Source organism: Kogia breviceps, chromosome 2 (assembly GCF_026419965.1).
Source record: "Kogia breviceps isolate mKogBre1 chromosome 2, mKogBre1 haplotype 1, whole genome shotgun sequence".
Taxonomy (NCBI): domain Eukaryota; kingdom Metazoa; phylum Chordata; class Mammalia; order Artiodactyla; family Physeteridae; genus Kogia; species Kogia breviceps.
Window position 1 is genome coordinate 166246469 of NC_081311.1, and position 25314 is coordinate 166271782.

Below are 25314 nucleotides of genomic sequence, written 5' to 3' on the forward strand. Positions count from 1 at the left end.
CATGAAAGGATAGAAAAGGGACCAAATATACACGCAGACATCTGTGGTTGTTTAGCCTACAGAAAGGAAGTCTTAGAGAGGGCATGATCATTACTTTCCAAATATCTGAACTGTCCTACAAAGGAAGTAGTATTGGTACACTCTGTCTGAAGACTATTTCCTTTTTTCTTTTACAATCCTCAGGAAATGATAAAACTAGAGCAACGTGACACACATCTATAGCCTTGAAAAGGAGTGAGTTCCCCATCCCTAGAAGCACAGGCTAGTAACACTCCACCAGAGAAACTGGAGGAAATTCCTGAATATCGTGGGAGGTAGGAAGAGATGATCTCTAATTATGTTTTAGGGCTCAACCCCAATCCTAATAGTCCATTCCAGTTTTTCCCTTTTCACAGGCAGCCCTACACACTACTCAGCTGTGATCTACACTGCACTGGAGGGGGAGGGAATTTATAGTAGATTTATTGATGTACAAAAGGCATTGAATAAAATAATAGGTAGAAAGCTGAATTCAGATCATGTGTAAATCTCCAACATTTTACAGAGCAATATTCAGCTATTAACATATTGCATAGTTAATACCATTTCCCTGAGGAATAGCTTTTTCCATGGACAAGATGGTGAATTAACACATTTATAATGGCTAAATTAATCTGTGCCCTACAGCTCTGCCTACTTTATATTTTCAGTACCTTACTTAAAAAATCAAAACTAGATTTTTCTATACCATGGTGTTATAACACCACCTGCAACAAATGTCAAGTTTTTATAAAGGAGGATCTTTGCTTAAAATATGCATGCTGTCTAGCATTGGTTTGTTTTTAAAGATTGGTCACAGTGCGAATGCCCTTTCTACTGCAGGGGGTAATGTTAAGAAATTCAACTTCAAAAGAGTCTGTAGCTCATCTCCCAATGCAATGATACCGCTGCTAAGTCTGGATTTAATCACAGGAGTGCAAAGAATGAAGCGGAGAGGAAGTGCGTCAATGCCATCCCCCACCCCACTGACTTTTCTTTTTGGTTTGTACACACTCTATAGGCCAGAGTCATTCATAACCTGTGTAAAATAGACTATTTTAGAGACTATGAACTGCCTTTCTCTGTGTTATTTTAGCAGTTAAGGGATTGTTAAAACTCTATAGAACAAAATCTTTGTTGAAAACATATCAAGAGCAGGTGGTCTTCCCTGCTCCCTGAAACTTTACCAGGACTACTTGAACTCTGACCTGAAAAGGACACTTGGTCAGCCAAACTTAATCCCAGGCTCTGAGATTAGTTTAATGATATTTGAGGCAGCTAGGATCAACCATGCTGAATTCTGTGGCCACATTGTAAAACGAGCCATTGTTCCTCGGGTGGAATACTCTCATCTCAATTGGTATTTGAGTTAAACTGCTATTACAGATCACCCACCCATTCCTCAATGCAAATAACTTGACAGTCAGAATAGGACCTATTAATGCCTCATTTATCAGAACTCAGTATTTTCCAGTATCATCTTCCCAAAGAATTGGACCAAGAATGCTGGGGATTATCATCTTTACCAATTTCCAATCTTGAAGGGAGATGACAAGTCTGAAAAACCGACCTCCCAGTGCATGTTGTTATAACTTTAACTACGGGATATTTTAGGCTGCAGTTCAAGAAGGATGAATGCTCCATTATTTTAACCGACCTCTCACGGTGGTCACTTTCTTTTTTAATGCAATGTACTACGCAAGAATGACATCATAAGGCTATCATAAAAGCAAGTGTTAAAACCTATGGTGAATTTTCCTACTATAAGCAGTTAATAAGTGTAAAAGTAGATCAAAACATACACTTAAGGCCTGGTAAAACATTTACATTCACCTTTGCAAATACAAAAATAAAACGTTTTCTAAAAAGTCATAAAAGTCCTTTGTGCCTCTTACTTCTAAAGCTCTGTTAGTGATCTTAGATGCCTAGCGGCTTTTTTCTAATTAAAGAAGCCCAAATAGTAATTGCTAATAAATGGAATTTACTGATCTTGTGTAGTTTCTTTCTTCTTCCGATAAAGATCTCATCTTTATTGAGCAGAGTTTGTCATCCAGAAGCTCACCAAGCATATTTATGCATGACAACCCCCTTTAATTTTCCTTGCTTGTATTTACATTCAAACAAAAAGTGAAAGAGGCGGTAGACAGTATTACCACCAAATGAGTATTGTTCTATTTATTAACATATTTTTTAACAAATATTCTATTAACATGAATACCTACCATGTTCTAGGCACTATGCTAAGAACACTACTTGTATGTCATCTTATCCTCACAACATTATGAGGGTAGGTACTATTCTTATTTACAGATAAACAAACTGAGGTTCATGGAAGTTTGCACACTTTTTCAATGTCACAAAGCAAGCAAGTGGGGGCTTCCCTGGTGGCGCAGTGGTTGAGAAGCCGCCTGCCAATGCAGGGGACACGGGTTCGAGCCCCGGTCCGGGAAGATCCCACGTGCCGTGCAGCGGCTGGGCCCGTGAGCCATGGCCGCTGAGCCTGTGCTCCGCAACAGGAGAGGCCACAACAGTGAGAGGCCCGCATACCGCAAAAAAAAAAAAAAAAAAAAAAAAAAAAAAAAAAAAAAAAAAAAAAGCAAGCAAGTGGTAGTCAAAATATGCACTCCAGCAGTGTGACTCTAAAGCCAGTATTTTAGCAATGAGAGTGGTTATAATGCATCAGTAGTATGGACTTTATGGCAAGCAGTGGGTGTGGATAGTACATGGTCTCTAGACTAGAATAACTCACAGACCAGGGGAGAAAAGATAGGTAAGCAGATAAACGATAAGCTATTGTGCTAACTGCTGTTACAAAGACAAGCGCGCTAGGAGCATAGAGAAGAAAGCGCTAATTAATGCTATTTGGTGAATGGACAGTGTATGATCCTCCTAGGATGATAACTACAATTGTAATCAGTTCTTAAGAGTTCCACGTAACCTGGAGAGAGAGCAATCATTTCAGAAAATGTATAAAGACTAAGATTCATGAAAGAATATGGTGCATCTGAGGAACAATGAGAAATTCAACTCTGAATGAGGGCAGAAAACGCAAGCCGTTACGTGATTGGAAGGGGATGAAAGGAAGACAAGCTAGATCATGGGGCCCCTAAATTTGGTGACTAGAAAAGCACTGTGAAAAGTGACTTGAGATGGATGGAAGCTAGATTAGAAAAATGGAGTGATGCAAACTTTGAACACATTTAACAAGGAAAAGATAGAATATGGTGGTGGCCTGAGTCAGGGAATAAATAATGAGAATCTCTGTTTCAGTTTGGGGCAGTCTTGATTGAGCATTTCTGTAGACCAAACAGAAAGAGGCGACAGAAAGGGAGAAATCAAAGCTACAAGAACTCTCAGGACAAATGATGAAGAAAAGCCCCCAAAAAGGTGAGAGAGTAAGCAAGTGAGTGAGCCAGGAAAGGACCCCTCATACGGCTGCTCGCCCCACTAACACACACCCACCCCCCAACACACAGAGATGACAATGCCTGCTCCAGCACCTCATTAGTTCACCTTCTGTACTGTTCTCAATTCTATGTGTCTTTGTCTTCTCTTCCCAACGAAGTAATAAGTCCCTCAAGGGCAGCGGCCAGGTTTTCTATTTCTTTGAATCTCCCTCCTTTACTTAAAACAATGTGGACACATCTGAGCTAGGCATGTGTACCTTGTCATGGTGGGTCTGGGAGGAAATCAGGGATGGATCAAAAGAGACAACACCTCCCCTAACGGGAACAAGTCACAGATGAAAAATAGAAACGGTGCAAGTTTGCTTTGCATGGTACGAGCTGTCCCAGATGGAACTGTAAAATACATGGAGAATGTAATTGAGCTATTTATCAGGAAAAGACCGTGTAATAAATTGTCACATTATAAATAATCCTGTTAGAGCAGGGGCTCAGGAGTGAATCTGTTATCTCCTACTTCCCTTACAGTAACTAAATGCAAGTATAGTTGATAACAGAAAACACCAGTGCCAAGGAATATTACAATGTTGTTTTAAAAAATTTATTTAAAATTAATACATGAAATGCTTTTGCTAGCTCTTTGGTTCCTCAAATTAGAAGAAAACATTTCTAAATAAAATTTATATCTCCTCATAATCCGTATGTTTATTTTTATAACTTACTCAGTGTTTAATCTGAGAATAGTATACAAAAGCACATATGTGGGCTTCCCTGGTGGCGCAGTGGTTGAGAATCCGCCTGCCGATGCAGGGGACACGGGTTCGTGCCCTGGTCCAGGAAGATCCCACATGCCGCGGAGCAACTAAGCCCGTGAGCCATGGCCGCTAGGCCTGCGTGTCCGGAGCCTCTGTGCTCCGCAACGGGAGAGGCCACGACAGTGAGAGGCCCGCATACCGCAAAAAAAAAAAAAAAAAAAAAAAAAAAAAAGCACATATGTAATCATTTCTTAGCATCACAGATTTTGGCTCACAGGTTTTGAAGTCCTCGATTTTATAGATAAGAAAACCAAAGTTCAGAGAAGTGACTTCTTCAAAAACATGCATTTTTAATAATAGTGCCAGATTTAAAGCCTAGTTTCCCTAACTCATTGTCCCATAGTCTTCACTAAGCAAACCTAAAACTGAAACCAAACTCTGAAGTTTTTCTCTCTGAATCGAATCAGAAACCCTTGCTGGCACGATTAGCTTTCTGCCCCTCTGTTCTCAGTCCTCCCTGATTTCTCACGATAGACTCACAAACAAGCTGCGGCCAACACTGCTACTTATCTACCCAATATCCACTCTCCCTTTCTTTCTTCCCAATTTTTTCTTAGAAGCACTGTGTCAAATAAAAAATTTGATGTCCCAGGCTCTCTAGACCTGGAACTGAGATAAATGACAAAGTCCTAGGGGACGAAATCCCTTCCAGAATAATAAAGACAGAGCTTCATGAGGAGAGGTATTTGGCCTTTTGTCCTTCTTTCCCCACCCTCTTCCTGCCTGGAATCTGCACTGGATGTCTAGAGGTACAGCAGCCATTTTGCAAACATAAGAAGAGGAGCCAGGAAGAGAGCTGGAGGCTGTGTCCCTGGCAGCACTGGAAAATACTGTATTATCCTGGAATGGTCACTACGTAAGACACATAAAGCCCCTATTTGGTTAAACTACCACCGTAGAGTTTCTGCTATATGTAGTCACTTGCGATCTTAACTGATTAATACCTAAACTAACATCTTACTATGCACTGACATATTCCTAACATATCATTGCCCAAACTCAAAAACCTTTCAGTGGAGTCTCAAGCAGGAGACCACTAAATCAACATTAACTCTTCGACCTGGCATCCAAAGCTCTTTATGATAAGATTCTGGAGTCCTGATATCTCCCCTAAACACATCCTGCCTACCAGCTAAACAGAACTCCCTGCCAACTGCCTCATCTCTGCCCATCAAAATCCTACAGTCTTGTCAAGGCTCCTCTCACATATCACTTCCCTCATCAGTCTAAATGGATCCCTCCAACCTGGTAAGATTTCTCCCCATTTTGAACTCTCAAAGTAGTTTTGTTTGCCCCCTCCAAGGTTACTCTTTACGACAGCCCCTGCACTCGTGTGCTCTCCTAGGCAAGAGGCACCTTGAAGGCAGGACCTTGTCATTCTGGCATGGAAGCCCCACCTCCAACCCCAGCACAGTGCCTGACACAAAGCAGATGATTAATAGCACTTCTTAAATTGAATTAATAAACACTTCCCCCTCTCCTAATGCATCTCTGACTGCTCCGGAAGGAGTCCACGCCAACACTCTAATGGCTTACGAGGGAGCATGTGTGACAGCAGGAGTAAGCTGAGCTGCACTTCAAACTGCGGTATTGTTTTGACACCAGCACAAGTGATAATGGGCTGTTACTCGGTGTGTCAAAGCGCTCACTCAAGACTCCTGCGCCAGCCTCTCCTCCCTGTAACAAACCCCAGTCTGAAAAAAACCTTCCATTCGGAGCACCATGTGGCTTCTGCTTAAGAAAAGCCTCTAGCTGGTCACTGCTCTCCCTGTGGATCACAAATGAAACCGAATGATTCCAGCAGGAGCAGGGTCTCAATGGGATCCGTCAGCACACACCTGTCCTTCCAGAAATGATCCCTGGCAGCTAGACAGGGGTAAAGAGCAGGACGTGGTGGCCAAGGGCAGAAGAACAGCGTGCTCTGATTAAGTAAAGGCTACACCTTAGCAATGCTGAGGAAGCATTCAGTTCAGACAGCAAAAAGTTGGGAATCATAAAAGGAGGAAAAATCTACAGGATGAGAGCCTGTGCAATTTGAATACAATCTAAAAAAACAAAATAACTCAAATAAGAATGAGAGCCATAAAATTTACATATTAAAATATAGGACCTGGGGGATTCCCTGGTGGCGCAGTGGTTGAGAGTCCGCCTGCCGATGCAGGGGACACGGGTTCGTGCCCCGGTCCGGGAAGATCCCACGTGCCGCGGAGCGGCTGGGCCCGTGAGCCATGGCCGCTGAGCCTGCGCGTCTGGAGCCTGTGCTCCGCAACGGGAGAGGCCACAACAGTGAGAGGCCCGCGTACCGCAAAAAAAATAAATAAATAAAAAATAAAATATAGGACCTGAAGTGAGAAACATGCTGTCCTTCACAGTACAGGGTTACTATAACTCGTACTAGCTCCACGACTGCAAGTCCCTAAAGAAAATGTTATTTTCCGTAACAGAATAGTTAAGTTTGGGAATTCCCTGGTGGTCCAGTGGTTAAGACTCAGCACTTTCACTGCTGTGGGCCCAGATTCAATCCCTGATCAGGGAACTAAGTTTTCACAAGCCATGTGGCACAGCCAAAAAGAAAAAAACACCGGAAGAATTAAATTTGTCATCTGCCCAATGGCCAAGTAAGTATTCAAAGTAAGCTAAAACAAAGTAACTGTTACATACACCATTAATTGGAATGGAGACTAAGTCATCAATATTACTGTAAATCTCTGAGAAAAGTTGCTAATCATTAGCCATATGTATCACTGACGGTGCTATATAGTATTGTTTTAACTTATTAGCTACTATGTGTACTATAATTAAAAATGATATTGCTTTAACAAGCATTTAATACTAAATGCATGTTAGCTAAAAAATAACTGAATGAACATTAATAACATACAATACAATAATAACAATATCAAAATTGCATTAAAATGAACATTAATAACATATAATACAATAATAACATACAATAATAACAATATCAAAATTGCATTTAAATTTGTAGATATTTGATTTGATGGGAAGGCGACTCCTTCATTCATGAGAAATTGCGTTAAATGAATTCATCCCTCACTCCCGAAATGAGATTGTGCTTGCTAAGTGTCCAGTGACCCATTACCTCTCTAGTGCCTCCCCCACAGGTCTGGGGTGGCCATGTAACCCTTTATGATTAGAAGCTAGTCCCCACGACACCTGCACTGTGGCCCTCCTGGTCTAGCCTGTCTCCTTCCTGATGTGATACTCCATCCTACTCTCCAAGCCCTCTGAGGGCCACCTCCAGGCCCAGCACCACTCCCCGTGAGCTGTCCTTCTCTGCAGGCTGCTCCCAGCCCCATCCAGCCTGTCAGCCGACTTGTAGCATCACTGCTGCTTCCACTGCCCCTGCAAATGGCCACGGGGTAGAGAGGTAGCTGTCACAGGCACAGGCCTCGGCAGGGGTGAGTACTCGGGAAAGTTAAAAATAGGACAACTGGATCCAGAAGGGAGTGGTCACCAGGACTTGGCAGGAGTCATCATAATATTTGGCAGAAGAAACATTATATTTCTATTTTAGTGTGTTTTAGTTATTTTGATATAGGTGTGGTTCTATTATACCAAAGTAGGTTATTTTGCTTAAAATCTAGTGGATTATACTTTGCGGGAATTTGAATGAATTTTAAAAATACACAATTTTAAAAACACTACTTTATGTACAAATCTATGAATGGATAATTATCAAATAGGAGACTATCCCCTAATAATTATATTTGACTTTGAGGTACACCATGCTATTTTTGATACAGATTTACCTTCATAATTATACTTTTCTTGGAGTATTAATAGCTTTCAGTTGGTAATTCTAATATTAAAATAAACACACACCAAAACACAGTGGGACCACACATCTACTAGCTGCCAGGAGAAAGGTCTTCAAATGCTGTATTTTCCCACAAGTAATAAATGCATGCTTAATTTTTTTTTTTTAATAATAGAATATTGCTCAAAAAAAGGGCAGGGAGGGGAGACAGGAATTTTATTTTTCTGATTTAAACTTTGAATTTTATTCACATTGACACTGGATTCTGGCATACCCAAAAGAACAATATTAAGGGGAAAAAAAGGAATATTGACTTATGTAATCAGAAAAGTAACATTGAGACAGGAATATTTTAAATACTAAGAAAAGGGAGAGAAACAGTGAGAATGGAAGAAGACTACAGAAATCAGGGAAAAGAAATTAATAAATCACAATAAATTCAAACTGCTACTTCTGAGTTCACTGCCGGTTCGTTTCTTACTGCCCTATTTACAAGCTAATTGCATCATGCTGCAACGTAACTGAATATAGCATAACGTGACCTAATACCTTTATCTAGTTGGGCTCTTTAGTCGCACAGATATCACTATTTACTTTTTTTTCTTTAAGCTGTGATCATTTAGTCCAGGTAAAAGTGTACCAAAGTGAAGCTATCTCCTGTGAGATGCTCCAGGAAGGAGAATGAAAAGAGGAACTGTGATTCAAAGGTAACATGACATTCAAATTTTCTAGGACACAAATACCTATTGACAATGTGTCCCCAGGGAAAACATTTACATTCCTTCCGCTCCACACCGCCCCAGATTTGCTTTGAGGCAGCTCCACAAGTGGAACCACATCAGAAGAAAAGATATGAACAACTATTTTGGAAGAGGAATGAGAGGGGAAATAGCCTGGTTTTCAATCCAACTGTGGAAACGCTGTGTTAAACTAGTAGTCAAGCTGCATTTGTACTGAGGTAACTTGATATTTAGAACGCTATAGAAGAAGATTGAACAGACACAAAGTGTTTGTCACTTGACTTAAAAACTAGCTCATGTTATTACAAAGCCATTAGTGAAATGTAAAACTTTTAAAATTTGTTATTGATAAGGCTATTTCATTTTTTAAAACACAATTTCAACCAGATGACTTGGGGGGAGAAATTTTATAAAATTTCCATGAGCATATATAAAATACAGATTAAAGTCTTTGAAAAAAGTGGAGTCAATGTAGTACAGAATACTTTGTCTACAAAAAAAGAAATCAATTATTTTCCAAGTTGATGCAGAGCCATGGAATAGGATTTTGGTGATCAAAACACAATGAATATCAGAAGATCTATTCTTCCTATACTGTAAGAAAATCAAAATGATTATGCAAATATAATATTGGTAATTCACATCCAGAATCTCAGAATGAGGGTCTATATGAATGGAGACCACAGAAAACAAAAGAAATTAACACATTACGTCTAGCTTCTGCTTTGTAAAGTAATAATAATAACAATAGTAATTATACTAGCAACTGACAGGTACCCCCAGCTCTTACCCTGTGTAAATCTCCTTATCTGGATTGTTTCATTTAATCTTCCAAACAACCCTAGGAAGGAGGTGATTATTATCAGCCAGCTACCTTTTTTTTTGGCCATGGGGCATGTGGGATCTTAGTTCCCCGACCAGGGTTCTAATCCGCACCCCCTGCAGTGGAAGCATGGAGTCTTAACCACTAGATCGTCAGGAAAGTCCCTGTTACCCCTACTTTATAGATGAAGATGAGGGGCAGAGAGTCACAGAGCTGGGAAGTGGTAAAAGCAAGGTTAAAAGCCCAGCAGTCACTCTCCCGAGTTAACAACACACTATAGTATCCTGTCCTCAACAAGAGCAGCATCATAGAAGACACAGAAATGGAGACCCAAGGCCCTGTCCCACCACATTAGATAGCTCTCAGCTGGTCTGACAGGAGACACTTGATCAACTGTTCACCTTGAGCAATTCCTAACAATGTCTTAAAGAAAAGAAACTGAGAAATCGTTAAGTTGGAAGTTAAAGTTGGAAGTTGGAAGTTAAATATTTTTTTTTAAAAACTAATGTACCACTGTGAAATGTTATCAGTGACTTTTACTTTCAAAACTTAGCCTGGTTTCCTTCTACATCCTCACAGTGTTGTACAATACTATTTGTTGTTTGATTTGGTTTGTTTAATAAACTCTCACATTTAAATTGGACAACCAGGCTTCCCTGGTGGCACAGTGGCTAAGAATCCACCTGCCAATGCAGGGGACACAGGTTCAAACCCTGGTCCAGGAAGATCCCACATGCCGCGGAGCAACTAAGCTCGTGTGCCACAGCTACTGAGCCTGTGCTCTAGAGCCCACGAGCCACAACTACTGAGCCTGCGAGCCACAACTACTGAAGCCTGTGAGCCTAGAGCCCGTGCTCTGCAACAAGAGAAGCCCATGCACCGCAACGAAGAGTAGCCCCCACTCGCCACAGCTAGAGAAAAGCACGTGCGCAGCATCGAAGACCCAATGCAGCCAAAAATAAACAAATAAAATAAATAAATTTATTTTTTTAAAAAATTGGACAACCATTTTCAACCACCTTTTTGTTACACATAATAAAAAACGTACCCAAAAAGAAAACATTAAACAAAGCATCTAATACAAGTATTAGTGATACACAATAACATCTCCTGTTATGTCTGAATTCATCCATCAGGCTGGAATCTCATACAAAATAAACCAAGATCTGCCTTATGGAGTTCTGTTTTTGTCTTTGACCCAAAGATCTGATCTCCCCTCCTGTTCCTACCCACCCATCATAAATCACCTGTCATGGATCACAAAAGGGACCAGGTGAGTGATTTTGGCAGACTCAGTGAAAAATCCATCACTGCCCAACAAAACCAACGCAATGATTAGGTGCTACCAGCAATCAACCCATATCAATCTCTCCCACACAGAAGACAACACTTATTTTCCCAGATTCCCTAGTACTACAAACAGAACTATTTTGGTTCCACACATTTCAAAGACTTTTAAAAATTCAGGGCAAACAAATGACTGTGGCAGCTTGCAGACACAGCTCCTTTGAGAAGTGCTTGAACTCACAACATCCAAATTTTGAGTTTTTAGCCTTTCACCACACAGAGACCTACAACACACTCTGTTTTTAGTCCAGTGGGAAGAAAAAGGAATTATTACTCAGTCTTACTATGAATAAATTACCCTCCAGAAGAACAACACATACCTTCCAGGATACTATTAAATGCACTTAAGACAGAATTTTCTAAATGTCACTCCCCCAGGGCCTTGAAAATAGTCCATTCTCTCCACAGGATAAAACAACCTTATTTCTGAAGAGTAAGTTAATGTTAAAGAAGGTCAGTTAGAAAAATATATCTGCATTCCATGACTTTAGAAGTTCAACCTGGGCTTTGCCTGACACTGTTTTAAAAAAATTTTTAGTACAGGTTGTAAATCACCTCGGGATGCCCGTGTGAAAGCAGTGCTGCCTGGGAACGTTTGTGTCATATTGTAGCACACTCAGCTGCTCCATCCCCACAATCGGCACTTGCAATGAAAACACTGCCATATATCTTGATCTGTCAGAGAACAAATCAGTTTTATCTGTTCATTTTGTGGTTTAGTGTCACAGGTATTTTAGAAAACATAATTTATAATTCCTCATGCAATTATATATGAAATTAAGTCATCTCACTTTTCCAGAAGCATCAAAATATTTCAGATTAAGTAGAATGCACTCATAATGTCTTTGAAGTTCTTGTCTCCCAATCTACTACAAGAAGAAAAGATAAATAAATAAAGGAAAAAGAGGGGAAAATAAGTAGAATTTTAATGAGTTAGTCTAGTTATATTAGGCCTTGTAGAGGCTTTTATTTATATTCACTATCACAACAATGTCTAATGATGCCATAGAGAGGCAGGGGATAGTGACTAAGCCACTGTCTCAGGAAGCAGAACACCTGGGTTTGAACATCTGAATCCTGGCTCCATCACTTACTTGCTGGACGCCCTGGGGTAATTCGCTTAACCTCTCTGTGCCTTAGTTTACTCAGCTGTAAAATGTAGATAATCGTACTTATGCCACACATGTTTTGTGAGCATTAAATATGCCACATGCCTGGCACACAGTAAGCTCTGTGTTCACTAGCACTATAATTAGCAACAGTATGCACACCACTCTTTTTTTTTTAAGGACTAAACATACATAAAAACATAACAAAACTATGTCTTACGGATTAATACCGAGGTATTCCAATGATAGACAAGAGAAAAGTATCCTATTGGTGTGTCCTTTTGGGGGTGATAAATTGGTTAATTTTGTAAACTTCAAGACAATGCAGCCAAGATTCCTTACCAAGTACTAAATGACACCTCAGTCTCCTGGGGGAACACACCACACCCATAAGTGTTTTAATCCCACCAATTTACAAAAGAGTTCGGCCTATTCTTTTTCATTTACCTGGCTGAATTAGTATCTCCTGAAAGACTCAGACAAATTCATAATCTTATTAGTCACAACAGGAAACTTCCCTTTAATAAGTAAGACAGAAAAGCAGTTATTGATCTTAACTGCATTTGTTTAAACTGCAAATGGGTGCATTTTAATATCCATTAGGGGTTACAAGTGAAAAAAGGAAAATAGTAGCAAATTATAACTTAATGTGTTTGTTATGTAAGATATATCACGATAAAACACTGGTTTCATAATTAAAACTCTTTGTTCATATGAATTGATATTTTTGGTCACATGAGTACATTTTAACATCTATTATCTGATTTGGGTTACATAAATCCTGACCAATCCTTGCTATGCCCATTATGAAAACCCACCTAAATATTCATTGCAGTCAAATACTTCTCTCTATCCAAGAGCCACCAACATAATCACATAGGAAGAGAGTGATCCCTACCTCTGAGGACAGACCTCAGTGTGAGCTGAATGATTCCAGAGAAGCACACAAAAGGGAGATGATCAGAATGGTACCAATGACACTGTTAGGAAAGGGTGCAGGGTAGGTGGCCAAATACATTTGACTTCTAACTAGGACCATCTCACACCTTCTAAGCTACAGAGACTATGAAAAGAAGTTGGGTCAGTCTTAGAACTATAAAATACAGAAGGGAGACGGAGAGATGATCATCTCTTTCCCATGCCCAGCAGGATCTGAGGTCCTCTAGAAACAAACCACCAAAAAGGGATTACAGCTCATTGCTCCTGCAAGCCTGGGAGTTTTCATGATTTGTTTGACAAATTCCCTACCTCCCATAGTGAGCTGTGCTCAAACAATTCAAACACAGGAGAAACCTTCCCTAAGAGTTTTCCCCAATGACTCTTTCAGAAAATCTCCATCTTACTGCACAGGGCAAAAACCAGAGGCTAAAAAATAGACAAACTGTCATCAGTTATTCATTCCTGGGCCAAGGGACATCGCTAACACAGGACTGTCATTGTGAAACTAGTAGGCGCTCAGTAACTAACCCACACAATGCGGTGTATGTGTTTTTTAAAGAGGAGAATGACCAAAATGTGGTAAGAACGAGACTGTTATAAAAACAAAATAAGCAATCAATTAACTAAGGTTTCCTGAATGACACAATGTCTTTTAACTCTTCTCCCACATTAAAAAACTTAACTCTTTACCACAAGGCAGAGGTAAGGAAGAAAGCAGGTCAATGCCAAAATTATTTTTTAAATAATCAGCCTTTCACCTGCAATGAACTAACTTAGCCATTTTTTTTGTTTTTTTGGCCGCGCGTTATGTGGGATCTTAGTTCCCCAACCAGGGATCGAACCCACGGCCCCTGCATTGGAAGCTTGGAGTCTTAACCACTGGACCGCCAGGGAAGTCCCTGCAACGAAATAACTTAACAAGAAACGTATTTTCAAAGGATAACTATGTTCTCACATAAACAGTGGAGTTGTTCACTCTGATTGTCGAGCATGGCCTAGGCACGGCGTATGTACTTAACACCTAATTTACTGACCACTCCTAAATCCTTCTAGATCATCAAAAGAAAATGAATCTTTCACATTTGCTTTGAAAACCAAAAACTTGACTATTATAAAATATTAGAAATAATAACAAAGAATATGCAAATTATACATTATAATATTAAGTGAAAAACCACAGATGAAAATATTGCATATATGACCTCAACTATGTAAAAAAATGCCTAGCACTGTAACTAAAGAGGAGTGTCCTAAAATGTTACCTACATTTATTTCTAGGTGGTTGGTCCAATGGGGGGGGGGGTTGTCTTCTTTTTCCTTTTTCTGTATTTTTTAGTTTTCTATAATTAACAAGCACTAGCTTGTTATTAGAAAAAGTTGTTTTTTAATTTATAAGTTTATAAGGAGCTTAGGTATACAAAAATGGGGGTCTCACAAAATAAATTCTCATAAAATGCCATCCAAAGACAGCAAGTTCCATTTTGTTATTTAAACTCAAAACAAGCTCCCCACTCAATTTAAACATATATATGTTCAGTTACCAATTCCAAAATGTCAATCTTTGGTTTATGCCTGTAAAATATAGTTACTATTAGTTTGAATTCTAGACTAAATTGGCAGACTACAAATATAATGCCACAGAATGGGATACTGGCTAAGTACTCATTCTCTGAAGCTGGTTTTTAGTGTCAGCTAAGCTGTTTACCTCTTTGAATGTCAGTTTCCTCATTGGTAAAATGTGGGCAATTATATCATGTACTTCATGGGGGTTATTATGAAGATTGAATGAGCAAATATATGTGAAGCACCCAGAACAGTACCTGGTGTACAAGAAGCAGCAAATAAATAGTAGAGCTTAATATTACTAAATAGTTAATAATATTAACTCTATCAAATATATTCATAGCATGTCTATTATGTAAAAGTTTCAGTTTCCCTCGCAAAAACTAAACTATGGCTTAATCTAAGCTAATTCTGACATATTACATTTATCCTATTCCAAACATGACATAGTCCAAATAGGTAAATTTCTCAGAAAACTGAGGCTTACGCTTTTCAGTACCTACATCATTTTATTTTTAATCCTCAAACCCCATTCAAAACCTTCAAGTTTGTTCTGGCTAAACGGCTACTTTCCAGATGCCTAAATTTGCCAAAACCTCCTTCTAGACAAGATTGAGAGAACAGAGTCAACATAAGCATAACTTATTGCCAGGTCCTACCAAACATTTTATTACATATTTATAGTTTATTTTCTATCTTTCCTAATGGAATGTATCTTGAGGGCGGAGGCATTGTATGTTTGGTTCTTCACTGTGTCCCCAACACATAATAGGCACTCAAGAAATATTTGTTAAGTGAATGAATGATATCATAGTGTGAAAGAACCAGAAAATTAAGGTATAGTCTTTAAAAGTTTCTGTATCGTGTTCGTCTCCATGAAAAGGGAACAGTAAAACTCAACTACACTTCTTCCAATGATGCTCTAAAAGACTAACTATCTTAATAAAGTGCTTCCTTCCCAAATAATTCTGATATCTCTCTTCCCTTGCAGAGTATCTAAAGCAGACACCCTTTCAAAGAAGTCTCTCCCTTCCCTTAAGGAATCACTGTATTCATAATAATAAAATGCGACACTTAGATTTTTATTTATTACTCTGGCTCTGGAGTATCACCTTAAGCTGGTAAAACTGGTCAAAGCTTTTGATTAAGAACAGACGACCCTCTTAACTTGGCTCCCAGGATGGTGGGCCCAGTTTTCACACCTGGGAGATTATTAGGCTTTGTAGAGCCAAATCACTGAGGACAGAGGTTTGACTGTGCTTTGAGCCTTCCAGCGTCTCATTCTTTGATTTACAAAACCGACAGAAAGAATGTGTTGGATGCATTTCTCTGCCGAGCTGGAGCTGGAAACTGAGAGAAACCTCGGCACTGTCTATTTGCATATAGCCTGCAGCGATCTTTTCCCACCCGAGTAAGGAGCTTGTAAAACAAGAGCGCAGATTCTCCGTTCTGTCCTGGGTGGTATTTCTTCAAACCAAAAAGGGGCAGACAGGGAAAAACCTTTGTGTTTTCCCTCATTAACACACAAATAATTTTGCCAATTACTGCTTTTGAGCACGTAGAACCTTGATATAAGACTCTTTAAAACTCTCAAAGCTACTGTCAAAAAAAATTGCTTTTCAAAGCACTGGATTTTAAATGCTCATCACAATCATGTGAAATCTACGTGGCACCTCAGAAAACAAACCAAGGAGCCTCTGAGTGACCAACGGCCAGCTGCACGCTTGCTCTACACCCTTGCCTCCGCACAGCCCGCCTCTGAGCTCTGTCACCCTGCAGACAGAAGGGGCCCCTGACACTGCAGTGGCTCCTCTTCGTGTGCCAAGGTGCCTACATAAGTCACAAATAAGCTGCCCACCAACTGACACTATGCAATGAATGAATTACTGTGGAGTCGCTATCCCATAAAAATGCTTAAATACAATTATAATTGTATCTGAGAAAATTTGGACATTCAAAGTATAAAGTGAAATGTACACTAAAATAAGAAGTAAAAGGACCTACAATTCTAAAATTTCACAATTTCGCAAAGAATTAACTGAAATTATAAGATTTAGATGACAGAGCTCTTATCCATATAAAAAAGGGGAAAAAAAAGAAAGCAGGGAGTTTTTAAAAAGCGTTGGAATATTACAAAATGCTCTATGGCCAAGAATTTTTCACTGTTTATCATGAATGTCAAAACAGACTTTATTAAGAGTTGGAATATGATTGGTATAGCACCAAGACTGAGAGTTGTACCAATGGAGAGCTTTAAATATAAAGGATCTACCCAAAAGGTAACAGCACTATCTATTGTATCATTATTGAATGTGATTTTTACCAAATGAGTTCCTTTAACGGAATCGCTACTGCATCTTCTTAAAGCACAAAAAAGAGTGGGTCTTCAGCCAATGACTCTACCCTGTATTTTAAATCCATACATTAGTAAAAGACAGTTATACTCTTGAAGGGAATAGAATAAAAAAATAATCACAATATAAATTGTATCAGAGTATCACCAGTTTTAGATTGTAGGTTTCCTACTCATAACTCCTCAAGAGCTGTATATTTTTAATGGGACATACTTTATTAAATAAAGTTATATATCACTGTGGGTCAATCTGTTTAACCTGGATCATTTTACATGAATGTCAAAACGCAGAACTAAGATGATCAGTCCCCTCCAGGTCTCAGGCATTAACGCCCAAATTCCAAAAAGAAGGATTTTAAGCAGTTTTAAAAATACACCAAAGCTAATGGCCACCATGGCCAATTGCCCCAAACAAAACAGATAACTGTAAACATTGCTAAACCCTTCCATCATGGTAGAGAAAATAATGAGCCTGTTTTTCTAAATGAATTATTTCCACTGATAATGATTTTTTTCAACTGTACATTCTGGCAGAAATTGCAAGGTCAGATGTAAAGTGAGATAAGATTTTTTTTTTTTAATTCACTGCCCTTAACACTCCTTATCAAGTACTCCCTACCCAACAGCTAGGCATTCCACAAATCAAATTGGATGGGGTGTTCACCCTCTACAAATTTACCTGTAGACAATAATTCCATCAGCTGACCTTTAAACAAGCCATAATTACATATTTATATATTTTAACTAACATATTTATGACAATATAAACAAATATAAGGAATACAGAACTATAAACACTTGTATTAGATATTCATGTTTAAGTATATATTAGACAAAGAAGTAAGGTGAACATTATTTTTCCCCTGGCATTTAGTTAAAAAGTAGTGTTTCAGGTTTTGCTATGTGCCGGTGAACAAATATGTATGCACACACACATACATGAATATTTAATTTTATATAGCAGAGGCGGGAAGAGCATGGGGGCTTGTTAGAGATTTGTGTCAGCCCAGCCAGTGTTTTATATTTTGGCCCATCCAGCTCTAATGAGGGTTGAAACATGGTTAACAGTAATTTTGGGTAACTTTTTTAGCTTTTTTTTGAGAGCCACAGAATTTTGTAAAAAGCAGCTTGTTTGTTAAAAGTTTGCTCCAAGGCCTAAAATTTCTAAATATGTACCTTTTTTTCAACATTGCCCTTATGAAGAAAAGACTTCTGAGAGTCTCCCAGACATAAGAGTTTAATTAAAGAAGAAAACGTAGAAAAAAAGAGAGAGAAAACCAAAGAAAGAAACTAAGAAAGAAAAGGCAAGAGATCATTTAAAACATTTTCAGTAGGGAGAATGTCAAACTTTTAGAACATGAAAAACTTTTCAGCTCTAGACAACATGTCTTTTAACCATCCTCTCTCAAAAAGAAAAACAAAAAGTGATTTTTCTGAATTCCTTTCCAAGGTTATGATTAAGTTTATTAATTTTTTATTTGAAATCATAGTATTTGCAGGCATTTATAGGATTAGGGTTTTCATTAAGTTTAGCAAAATAAAAATAATTCTGAATTAAAGCAGCAAACATAAGTTTTAGAGTTTTTTAAAATTTAAGAGAATGGGAAACCCACAGATTCAAAGACTTAAGAGACATATCAACCAAGTGCAATATATAGATTTGTATGGCTCCTGATGTGAATAAACACTAAAAATATATACATATATATAAAATAATTAGGAAAATTTGAGGCTTGACTGGATATTTTATATTAAGGAATCATTATCTTTCTTTTTAGACGTCATGCCGTGGTTATGTTTTTAAAATAGTCTTTAAGAGACACTTAGTAAAATATTTATGGACAAAATACGAAGTCTAGGATTATTTTAAATAATCCAGTGGGAGAGAGGTACGAAACGGGTTAGGCACAGATGAAACAAAATCAACCATAAATTGCTAACTGGTGATCCTAGCTGATGAGTTCCTGAGTATTTAATACACTAGTCTCTCAACTTTGTATATGTTATATATTCCCATAATAAAACATTTTAGAGAATTAATTTAAGAACAGAGCATTTCAAGCACTGAATAACTTAAAATGAAAGTGTATTCATTTCTAACGATGAAATTTACCTTAAGAGTAGCTTCTATATAAAGTTCTTCCCAATATGTGGTATGTTGCAGAGCTAGGCCACTGGAAAGTATATGATAATTAATAAATGAATAATATATAAAATAATAAATAATACATAAATTAAGCCATTCCATTCCTTTTTTTAATATAAAATATTTTTTATTTAAAAAGGTTTAATTTGTTATACAATTTTTAAAGGTTACTTTACATTTAGTTAGTACAAAATATTGGCCATATTCCTTGTGTTGTACAATACATCCTTGAGCCTATCTTACACCAAATAGTTTGTACCTCCTACTCTCCCATCCCTGTATTGTCCCTCCCCATCCCAACTGGTATCCACTAGTTTGTTCTCCATAGCTGTGAGCCTGCTTCTTTTTTTTGTTATATTCACTAGTTTATTTTTCAGATTCCACATATAAGTGATATTATACAGTATTCGTCTTTCTCTGTCTGACTTATTTCACTTAGCATAATGCCCTCCAAGTCCCTCCCTGTTGCTGCAAATGGCAAAATTTCATTCTCTTTTTATGGCTGAGTAGTATTCCATTGCATGTATGTACCACCTCTTCTGTATCCATTCACTGTTGATGTACACTTAGATTGCTTCCATATCTTGGCAATTGTAAATAATGCTACTATAAACATTGGGTGCATGTATCTTTTAGAAATAGTGTTTTGGGGGTGTTTTTAGGATATATATATACCCAAGAGTGGAACTGCTGTGTTATATGGTAGTTCTTTTTTTTTAAAATTGGGGTATAGTTGTTTTACAATGTTGTGTTAGTTTCTACTGTATAGAGAAGATGGATGGACCTAGACACTGTCATACAGAGTGAAGTAAGTCAGAAAGAGAAAAACAAATATCATATATTAACACGTATATGTGGAATCTAGAAAAATGGTACAGATGAACTGGTTTGCAAGGCAGAAACAGAGGCACAGATGCAGAGAACAAACATACCGACATAAAGGGGGTAAAGCAGGGGCAGGAGGGGATGAATTCGGAGCTTGGGATTGACCTATATACAATAATATGTATAAAACAGATAACTAATAAGAAACTGCTGTATAGCACAGGGAACTCTACTTCCATTCCTTTTTATATAAATATTCTCGTTGCTCTGGTTTTAAATCTTATTCTATTTATTCTTATCATAGCTTCTAGTTCATAGACTGAAATTATTCACCCTACATACAATGCCTTCAAACAGATGAGGTCCAGATAAATACTGACAAAACATCTCTAAGTTTTGATCAGAAGAATCTGGATCTCAGCAATCCCCTAAGTACCCTTTGAATAACTACTTCTTTGAGTCTAACAGTTATTATTGGAGTGTTTTGCCACCCCGAGCATAGCCAAAACATCACTGACTATGGATGACACAGAATAACCTGGAAATGGTGATAGCTGATCAATAAGGAGTTAAATTATATTTCAGCTCTGATAAAAATAGCTAGTGAATGGGAGCCAACTTCACAGTGATACACACACAAAAAAATTCTTCATGGATAAAGCTTAGCAAAAACAAACCTTAAAAACTGTTTTTATTCAGTCAGAAAACAATTACTGCATTCCTACAGACTTCACATTGTGCTATGTATCACTCTGTTATAAGGGAACAAAATAGTTTCCAGTTCATGAGTCCAAATCTAATAATTAAAGACAGTAAACTGGCACTTTTTAGGAATCCATATTTCTGCAGGGTAATAAATATCTTCAAGTTCATTTGTTCATTCTTCTAACATCGACTAAATGCCTAGCACAAGTACCACCCTTGTGTTCTGAAGAAATGGGCCTGTGAGAGCGGAAGAGTTTCACCAATAAAAATCAAAGCCAACATTAGGCCTATTTTTTAAATGAAGACAACAATGGACAGAAGAGGCAAATAAACAGCTTTCCTTTAATAAAGCAAAGTAAGATTTCCTAGAAGTTTTAACCCATTATTTCCCATCTCGTCATCTATTTCCAAAAGCTAACAAGAGGAAGAGAAATTCCTAAGTATTTTTTCAGGAGTAAAATGAACATTTAGTTAAAAATTAGCACCGGACCTGTAAACAAATTTTATATGCATTTCTATTCCCTGAGCCTCAATATTCAATATTTCTGAGCTCAGAGGGTGAAAATCGACTAGTCATCCACATACTAAACTTTTCTCTGTAAGCTCCATGAAAGCAAGATTTTTTTTTTCAGTTCTTTAACCCCAGAACCTAGAACAATGACCGACACACAGCAGGCATTTCATACTACTGAATTAATTAATTTGAAGATGAGAACTGCTAAGGAATATGCTTTATTTGCATATCAGGAATCATTTTGGCTTCATAAGCAAAAAATGTATATTTGAATTACTTAACCTACTGTAGGCCCGCTTTTTAGTTTTAGGAGTTGGCCTCACTAAACAATTCTGTGAGGTTTTTGTTTTTAATGAAATCTGTCTCAGTTACCTTGAAGAAATATCTCTATATATTTCATCATGGAAATGAAATATATATAATTTATCATTATTGAAGATATGTAATCATTATCAAATAAATATAATCATTATATATTTAGTAAGCACCCAATCCAAAAAGTCCTGCCTTTTAGGCCTTATGTCAAAGAGCAAAAGAACAAGCATTAAATAAGAATGGACTCCTACCCCAAGTCTACATTCCCAGTGATCAGGTCTGTCACCGGACAGCCCTGTGGTTAAGGACTCTGACTCAGGAGGTGGTTAACCAGCCTTCAGATCTCAACTCTTCCACCCACTAGCCCTGTGCACCAGGGAAAGTTACTTCTCTCTCTTTATTTGCCTCAGTATCCTCATCTATGAAATGGGAAACATATAACTTACTTCAAAGAGCTGTTATGAGAATTAAATGAGTCAGTACATGTAAATCTCTTAGAATAGTGTCTGACAAACAGCAATTGCTCAATTTATGTTACCTAGCACTATTAAAACTCTAAGAAATCCTTGTACATCAACTATACTTCAATTAAAAAAAACTCTAAGAAATAGCTTGTTTTATACATCACAGGGGCTCATTAATGACTTACTGATTCTTTTTTTAATATTAAACTGAAAAAAACAACAGAAATGCATCTGTATCATGTACAAGTTTTCACACTTATGGATAAATTAGGGACAAAGTGAACTGTTTATCAAAATTGGATAATATGGTGGAAACAACAACTTCCCACTTATTCAGAGAGGAATTCATAGAGGAAGTGGAATTTCGGCCTTTTTTTTTTCTGATTAGAAAAAGGAGAAAATCCCACATAATCCCACTACTCACCCAGTTGATATTTTAATATATTTCCTTTGTTTTTTTCTATGCATATAAGTGAAATTCTATATAATTGAGACTGTATTTGACACTCTGCTTGAGTCACATAACATTGCATTAAACGCATTTTTGTGTCACTTGTTAAAAACATCATTTTAAATGACTATATACATTTAATTATTCTAACATAAATAAGAAAAACTTGTGACTAATTACACTTCCTCTTGAACTCATAATTTTTACATACTCATGACCCCAAAAATAACCAGCCAGAAAGGATTTTTGCTTATTTATTGTTCAGCATGTTTGTTCTTAAATAAAATTTTCTTGTCAGAAATAAATTTTAAAATAAATAGGAAGCAGGAAAAAGATAAGATATCCATTTACAAATTAAGTCAAATGTACACAGTGAGGAATCACGTTGCCATCACTGCCACCTCCCAGAGTCCACCAACCACCTTGGTAAGTACAAATAGCTACTTAATCAGTGAAATAAAGAACTCTCTCGACAATGCAGAGAGACCCATGACTATTACCAAAAGCATTATGGAGCAAAGCTGAAAGGACGAAAAGGAAAGAAGAAAGACGAATAAAGGGAGTGAAGAGTTTAGTGGGGGAGGGTTACTGCAGAGCAGTTCCCTAGGTTAATACTCCTCTTCCAAAAGACTGGAAGACTACTTTTGATCTACATATATTGACTCATAGTTCCAACATATAACATAAAACGTGCTTGTTGTTCATTAGACTTTAGGCTACCAGTTCTGGAAAAAGCCAAGAGCTTGCCATCTTTAAGCTTTTTGCATATGCAAAACAGCAGGTCAGATGAATCCTGCCTCTCAGATCCTGAGAATCACAGAGAGTAAATGGTACGTGTTCTGGGATACGGAGGGTTTAGGTCAGTTAAAAACATAATGCCCATGATTTATGACATTATCTTGTGCCCTTACCCTCTCTTGGGTCCAAATATCTGGCTTCAAATAAAGAAGGTACTGTAAAATGGGGAGGAGGGGGGCAGGATTGGCAACCCCTAAATTCCATTTTAGTGGAATTTCTATCATTCTTTATAAGCAAATATTCTTTCTTAATAAAATCTCTTCAGCTCACCTGGAGGAAATGCCATCTCAGAAAAAGAAACTGACTATCCTATGCTCACAAGAACATGGGTATGCTGTCTCTCATTGAAACGTGAGTATCACTCCAAAATAATGACATTGCTAATCTGAATACTATTCCAATTCAATTACTGAAGCTCTTTTCTGGTCATGTCAAAACGAAACATCACATTTCAAGAGTCTCAATTTGTAAAATAGGCTCACGAAACCAGCTCTCCTTGAAGTTTAGTTTGGCCCAACTTTTCCAACACAGGAAGAAGAGGTTCAGAAACACTTAGTTTCTCTGCCACAAATGCATTTGCTAGCAGGTCACCCAATGACTTTCCCATCTTGGGGGAATTACCTAAACTAACAAACAAATAAAACCAAAACAAAACAAAAAACTAGACACATAAAACCTCAGGCCTCAGATATGCAGTCACATTTTGTTCTGCCTCCTTTTCTAGATTCCTCCCACTCTGCTGTTTCTCCAGCACATGAATGACCTGTCTTATCATGCATTCTGTTTCGTCTGTAATAAATATGCAACAAAATGCACAAGTGTGATGATCTGAATGACAACAAAGATCTAATACATTCATTTCCAAGTAAACAATTCCAAGTTTTTCCATTTACCCAAAGCAGAGACCAGCAATCTAATTTAAAACAAAATAAACAAGCTGATTTTCTTCCCCCTCTGTAAAATTATAGTACAGGACCTAGTGATAAAACCCGTGTTTACCTACAAAATAAACTATATCATGATCTAGAGCACCTTCAGGATGTTGATTCGACTTTTAAAAAGTGTAATATTTAGTCATTTTTAACCATGGTTTTCAAAAACTTTGGGGAAGCAAATATTCACTTTTGACTTTTTTCTTCTTTAACCCTCCACTGTAGACCATATTTCTTGCTAGTGGATCTCACCTTGGTGAGCAGAACTCTCGGTCCACACCACTGAATGGAACAGTGTGGCTCCCCCGTGCAAATTTCCTGAGAGCCCCTTCCCTGAGCATGTGCCAAGAATCAAATCTTGGCCACTTAGTGCTCTGTGCTCCACACGTGAGCTCACGGCGTGTTGAGCAGCCATGCTAACTGAGATGGATAGCCCTGTCAAACAGGAAGCTGGCACACCAGGATGCAAGCAGTGGGATACAATGACCTTTACATTCAGAGAAAAATATCCCTAAAATGGCATGAAAAGTTTACGGGGGGGGAAGGAGGGGGGATTCTTTTATCTCATTTAGGTACATAGCATGAAATAAAAGCAGCGGTTCCCAGTATGCAATTTGTTCGGGATCAAATCTTGAATCCCTCACACAAGAAGGAAAGTTGTCGGGGAAAGGAAATGAATCATCCTTTATCACGCTGCTTTGAAAGCAGTGGACTCTATGATTCAGCTGCATGTACTACTGCACCCAGACAGGCCAAGTGCTGGGATTCAGACTGCACCTCAATTCACAATAATCCATGGCCCTGGAAAAACATGCTTGACCTCCTGGTTTCAGATGAGTTGCTTTCTTGGTAGAACTAAGATATAATTTGAATATTTAATTAAAACTTTTTTAAAACAGTAATAATCTGCTTACAAAATCAGAGTCAAGAGCTGGGGAATTTAAATCCTATGTCCTTGGTCACCATATTTTGTAACTTTTAATAAACTGTTTAATCTCTCATAGTTTCTTTCTCTCAATAAATAGAGGCTTGGACTAAGTTCTTAGGAAGTATATGAAGAGGAATTCATTTGAAAAAGTAGCAAAAATCCACGGCACATACACAAATGTTAAGTAAGGACAGTAATAAAGGAAATAAATATATGGAACAAGACCTGGAAGTCACTTGTTTCTATCTTTTAGTTCTAACCATTATCACAATCTATACGGTTCAATAATTTCAGCTAAAAAACAAAGATAATCATTCCATTGGGTCAAAAATTTATTTTCCCAT

At 37.8% G+C, this 25314-nt stretch overlaps 1 protein-coding gene across 6 annotated transcripts in view; it reads right to left on the reverse strand.

Annotated features, from left to right (window-relative positions):
• Positions 1-25314, reverse strand: part of SATB2 (SATB homeobox 2) — a 203309-nt gene that overhangs the window by 141586 nt on the left and 36409 nt on the right. The window lies entirely within an intron of this gene.